This window comes from Lepus europaeus, chromosome 15, assembly GCF_033115175.1.
Source record: "Lepus europaeus isolate LE1 chromosome 15, mLepTim1.pri, whole genome shotgun sequence".
Lineage (NCBI taxonomy): Eukaryota > Metazoa > Chordata > Mammalia > Lagomorpha > Leporidae > Lepus > Lepus europaeus.
The window spans coordinates 49,024,409-49,030,243 of record NC_084841.1 but is presented as its reverse complement, the minus strand read 5'-3'; the positions used below and the strand labels follow the sequence as shown (position 1 = coordinate 49,030,243).

At 48.6% G+C, this 5,835-nt stretch overlaps 1 pseudogene; it reads left to right on the top strand.

Moving 5' to 3' along the window:
* Positions 1-2,629: 2,629 nt before the first annotated feature.
* On the top strand, positions 2,630-2,719 carry LOC133774724 (U6 spliceosomal RNA; annotated as a pseudogene).
* The last annotated feature ends 3,116 nt before the right edge of the window (positions 2,720-5,835 follow it).

Here is a 5,835-nt window from a genome sequence, read left to right as displayed (position 1 = left end):
TTCGCTGTTGCTGGAACTTTGTTCAGAGTTATTTTTTGTTTTGGTTTTGGATTTTGTTTTGTTTTTATCATTTGAAAGCAAACAGAGTAACTAAAGAAGTTGTTCTACCCCCTTCCCACATGAAGATCATGGGTTTCGTTGACTCGTGGTGGGTCATGACCAGAAAGGTATTTATTCACCTCCTAAATCTTTCCAGTCACCGCCACAAAGGCAGAGTCTGGCAAGCACACGCCCTCCCCACCCTGTCCAGCGGTGCCTCCTGCACGGCCAAGGTCATGCAGGGGCCCCACCGCCAGGCTGTGTGTTTCTTCCTCGGTTTAGCTGGAGGAATGCGAGAGCAGGCTCTGCTCTGGGCTCCCCGCCTGTCAGTTCAGTGCCCACCACAAGTACTAAAACAACTTCAATTCTGAATTTATTTCTTTAAAGGGATACAGAGTCCACAGCACCCAAGCCCACGATGGATCTGCCTTGTGACACGCAAGGCTGTCACCCATCACGTTTTTCACAGACCAACAACCCACAGACACCTCCTAGCAAATCCCATTCCCCCAACAGGTGTCAGGAAATGGAAGCACCTAAAGAGAGCCAGACCAGGAAAGACGACCCTCTTCTCGTGTGGTCTCCAGACAGGACAAGTAAGAAGCAATTTTGCAAAACAATAATCTTCAAGGGGTGTGATATCTATGTACTTCTGTTCTTCGGAGGCAGAACGTGTTCTGCCATCATGTTTTCCCTGGAGAAAAAAATACCCCCTCCATTTCTACAAGTGCTAGCAAATCACACACATGTATTTTGTTTCTTGTCATTCTGTAAGCTGCTCAGGAACCAATAAATAATGTATGTATTTAATGCATTAATCATCTCTCCTGTATATATGTACACCACACGCACACACACAGGCTCTCCTATGTGCTTGTGTCAAAGCTATCTTCTATATTAGTGGAAAATAAACAACATCTTGGGTTTCCCGCCTTGATGGAATTAATATCGCATCTTGTCCAGATGAGTGAATGGTGCTAATGGGTCCCTATTCTTTCCAGAAAACTAAGAAAAGGAGCTCATTTCAAATATTCTGAAATTACTCCCCCACTCCCTTTTCTTTTCTTCCCAGAGAAAGTCATCATTTACTCAGACAACACTTGGGTTGGAGAGGGACTGTGGCTCCTAAGTTTCAACTTGGTCTACGCAAGTTGCCTTCCTTGGCTTCCTCCTGGAACATTTATCATGCTTGTCATTGAGAGCTGCCCCTGAGCCCCCAGCGGTGCCAAGCGTGCTACCAGGTGCATGTGTTTGGCAGCCCCCACCTTCACGGCTGTCTGCAGGCTGCAACTTGGATGCAGCCATGGTCATCATTCACACCCTCATGGCAATGGCATCTTGAGATGCCACCAGCATGACTGCAAGCTGCCAGCGTGACCCCAACAGCTGCCGAGAGGCATGGTCACGTGACTGTACCTAGCGCAGGCTGGCCTTCCTGCTCTTGCTACCTCTCTCCTCACATCTTCCCCATTTGGAAGGCGTTTGTGTTCCATTAAAGAATCATCAGGATGGCAGAATCCTAGAGCAAGGATCTCAAAAATAATGTGGTCCAATCTGCTCTTTCTAAAGATAAGGAAATGGAGGCCCAGGGTGGGGTGAGAGGTGGTTAAGTTTCTTTGCCAGGTTCAAGCAGGTGGTTGTTGGGAGAGCAGAGCAGAGAATTAAGTATTTGAACTCACTTTCCAATGCTCTTTCTTTTTTAAAAAAGATTTATTTCTTCATTTATTTGAAAGCTAGAGTTACACAGAGAGGAGGAGAGGCAGAGAGAGAGAGAGGTCTTCCATCCACTGGTCCACTCCCCAATTTGGCCACAATGGCCAGTATTGCACCAATCTGAAACCAGGAGCTTCTTCCAGGTCTCCCACATGGGTGCAGGGGCCCAAGCATTTGGGCCATATTCTATTACTTTCCCAAGCCAGAGCAGAGAACTGGATCAGAAGTGGAGCAGCTAGGACTCAAATCAGTGCCCATATGGGATGTTGTCACTGCAGGCAGCGGCCTTACCCGCTACAACACAGCACTGGCTCCCCAGTGCTCTTTCCACTATATGGCTAGCTTCTCAACATGTATTAGAAGTGTAACACAGTGTAAGTTAAATTTACACCATGGTCCACAAATATGTATACAAATATGTGACTATCACACACATCTCACAAAACAGCACTTGCCTTTACTGTGTGAAGCAGATATTTTTGATTGCAATATATTCACTTAAAACTATTCTCTGAACCGGCGCCGCGGCTCACTAGGCTAATCCTCCGCCTTGCGGGGCCGGCACACCGGGTTCTAGTCCCGGTCGGGGCACCGGATTCTGTCCCGGTTGCCCCTCTTCCAGGCCAGCTCTCTGCTGTGGCCAGGGAGTGCAGTGGAGGATGGCCCAAGTGCTTGGGTCCTGCACCCCATGGGAGACCAGGAAAAGCACCTGGCTCCTGCCATCGGATCAGCGCGGTGCGCCGGCCGCAGCGCGCCAGCCGCGGCGGCCATTGGAGGGTGAACCAACAGCAAAAAGGAAGACCTTTCTCTCTGTCTCTCTCTCTCACTGTCCACTCTGCCTGTCAAAAAAAAAAAAAAAAACTATTCTCTGGAAATTGCTTAACAACGCATGTACTAAAGTCGGAACAATACAGAGATTAGCATGGCCCCAGCAAAAAGGTAATATGCAGAATTTTTCTATATTTTTTGTACATTTATCAAAAGTTATTTTTCTTTCCAGGAGTACTATGTGTAGGTGTACAGTCCTATAGGTCACATTTGTTTTCAGTTAGACACAACCATCGGATGTTGGATTAGATACAGCACAGGGTCCCCTCCAGCTCCAGCCTGTCACAGTGCAGGAATCATCTGACTTCCAATCAGGCCTCAGCTCTGAAAGGCAGAACAATCTAGAAGAGAGAATACTAGACTTAGAGTCAGGCCAGGATCCGGTCCTGCCTTCATCAACTACCAAATGTGAAATTTGGGTGAGTTTCCTCTGGGTTCTGTTATCTCACCGGTAAGCTCAAGCTGTTGCTAACCCACAGAGTTGTGAGAAATAAATGAAATGATGCAAATTAAAACAATAACAGGCCCTATACATAAAACTTCTCCTGGAATAACAGTGATCTTTAATTTTCACATTTCAAAGAAATACAAGGTTTCAAGATGTTCCTGGGTTCTCATCAAAACTGCATAATGCCTTACAAATGAATTGGGTAGAATAAAGAGAAACTATACCTTGAAAATGTTTTGGCAGGTGTTTGGAGAGGAAGGGTCGATCTTACATCTAGAAGATGTTCAGGCTCGAAAAACAGATATCATGGTGGCCAATACGATGGCCTGTCCTGGAAAGAGAGAGGGACAAATGTGTCCACAGAAAGTCGCCTCTAGCAAGTATGAGGAGAGAGCTGATTGCACCCTTAGCAGAGTTTTCAGATGGAACAGCTGTGCTGAAAGCCGGCGGGACAAGGGAGACGAGTGAGTGGAGAAGACGCGCTCCAGGGGCAGTGTTCTGGTCTTTCCATCACAACTCTGGTGTTACGACGCAGAGGCTGGGCTCGGTTTAAGCGCATTCTAGCTTTGGACTCATTCATGCCAACCAATTCTCTTTTTTTAATAGGAATTTTTTAAAGACTTATTTATTTATTTGAAAGTCAGAGTTACACAGGGAGAGGAGAGGCAGAGAGAGAGAAAGAGGTCTTCCATCTGCTGGTTCACTCCCCAATTGGCTGCAACGGCCGGTACTGCACCAATCCGAAGCCAGGAGCCAGGAGCTTCTTCCGGGTCTCCCACGTGGGTGCAGAGGCCCAAGGACTTGGGCCATCTTCTACTACTTTCCCAGGCCATAGCAGAGAGCTAGATCGGAAGTGGAGCAGCTAGGTCTCAAACCAGCACCCATATGGGATGCCAGAGCTTCAGGCCAGGGAGTTAACCCACTGCACCACAGAGCCAGCCCCAATGCCAACCAATTCTATCAGAAACCTGATAAATTGGCCTTTTTAAAAAAAGATTTATTTATTTACTTGAAAGGCAGAGCTATGGGGCAGGGGTGGTGGGGAGAGATCTTTCATCCACTGGTTCACTCCCCAAATGGCCACAATGGCCAGAGCTAGGCCGGTCCAAAGTCAGGAGCCAGGAGCTTTTTCCTGGTATCCCACATAGGTGCAAGGGCCCAAGCACTTGGGCCATCTTCAGCTGCCTTCCTAGCCACATTAGCAGGGAGCCGGATCAGAAGTGGAGCAGCTGGGACACGAACTGCCGCCCAGATGGGTTGCCAGTGTCACATGGAGTGGCTTTAACCACTATGACACAATGCCGGACATAATAAATTATTTCTTGATGCTTTACAAAGCCTGCAATGTCCTTCCCAAGAATGAACATCAGAAGGCCCCTTGATAGCTGGTAACACTGCACAAAGCCACTCTGAAACTGACTGGGAAGCCGTGTTCAGAGACCTCACGGCTTGGACAGCCAAAGCCATCCCTGGTTCTACTAAGGCAGAGTCGCTGCTGCTGGCTGAGACATCACAGGTGTTGTGATGAGGACCCTAAGAGGAGCAGGACCCCGGCAGAGACAGAGGAGATAGAAGTGGCATAGGAGGTAGCATTTTTTTAAGATTTATTTATTTATTTATTTATTTGAAAGTCAGAGTTACACAGTTACACAGAGAAGGAGAGGCAGAGAGAGAGAGAAGTCTTCCATCCACTGGTTCACTCCCCAATTGGCCACAATGGCCAGAGCTGCGCCCATCCAAAGCCAGGAGTTTCTTCCAGGTCTCCCACGAGGTACAGGGGCCCAAACACTTGGGCCATCTTCTACTGCTTTCCCAGGCCATCGCAGAGAGCTGGATTGGAAGTGAAGCAGCTGGGACTTGAACCGTCGCCCATATGGGATGCCAGCACTGCAGGTGGCAACTTTACCCACTATGTCCCAGCGCCGGCTCCAGTAGCATATTCTAATTTGTGAAACTGAACATGCCCAGTGTTCACAAGCTGTTACAGGGAGCTCAGACATGTGCCTCTTACCTATAGTTTCAGAGAAATCTCTTGTTGAAAGAGACCAAAGAAAAGGTTATGGGTTCCGGTTGACAAAGTATACAGTGATTTATGAGTGTCTGTGTCCATGCACTTCAATGGTTCCACTCACACAACCGAGTCCACAGCCCCACAAGTAGAGCGTTAGGAAAGAGCACACCTGCAGCTGGGGCTCAGCCCAGCTGTTGAAACATCTACATTCTGCATCACAACATCTGGGTTCCTCCCTCCCTCCTTTTCTCCTTCCCTTTCTCTCTTTCTCTCTTTCTTTCCTCCTTCCTTCCTTCCCCCCTTCCTTCCCAAGATATATTTATTTGGAAGTCAGAGTTAGACAGAAAGAGAGGAGAGAGAGAGATCTTCCGTTTGCTGGTTCACTCCACATATGCTTACAGCAGTTGAGGCTAGAAGAGGCTCAAGCCAGGAGCCAGGAACTCCATCCAGGTCTCCCACATGGGTGGCAGGGGCCGCAGTACTCAGGCCGCTTTGGCTGCCTTCCCTCTCTGGCCACAGAGGGCGTGGTCGACACACAGTGACCACCTGGCGATGCCTCTGCAGGTGATCACCAACTGCAGGTGGACACGAGACAGCCACTGCAGGGCCGCACATGGGAGAGCGGGTTCACCAGACTCCCTCACTTTCTGTCAGGTTCTCTGCTCTTGTCTGTCTCACCTAACAGCAGGTCCATGGACTGACACACACACACACACACACAACTCGAGCCAGAATCGGGGGGGCTGTCATAAATGCAGATTCCTGGGCCTCATCTCAGCTACATCAACTCGGCAAC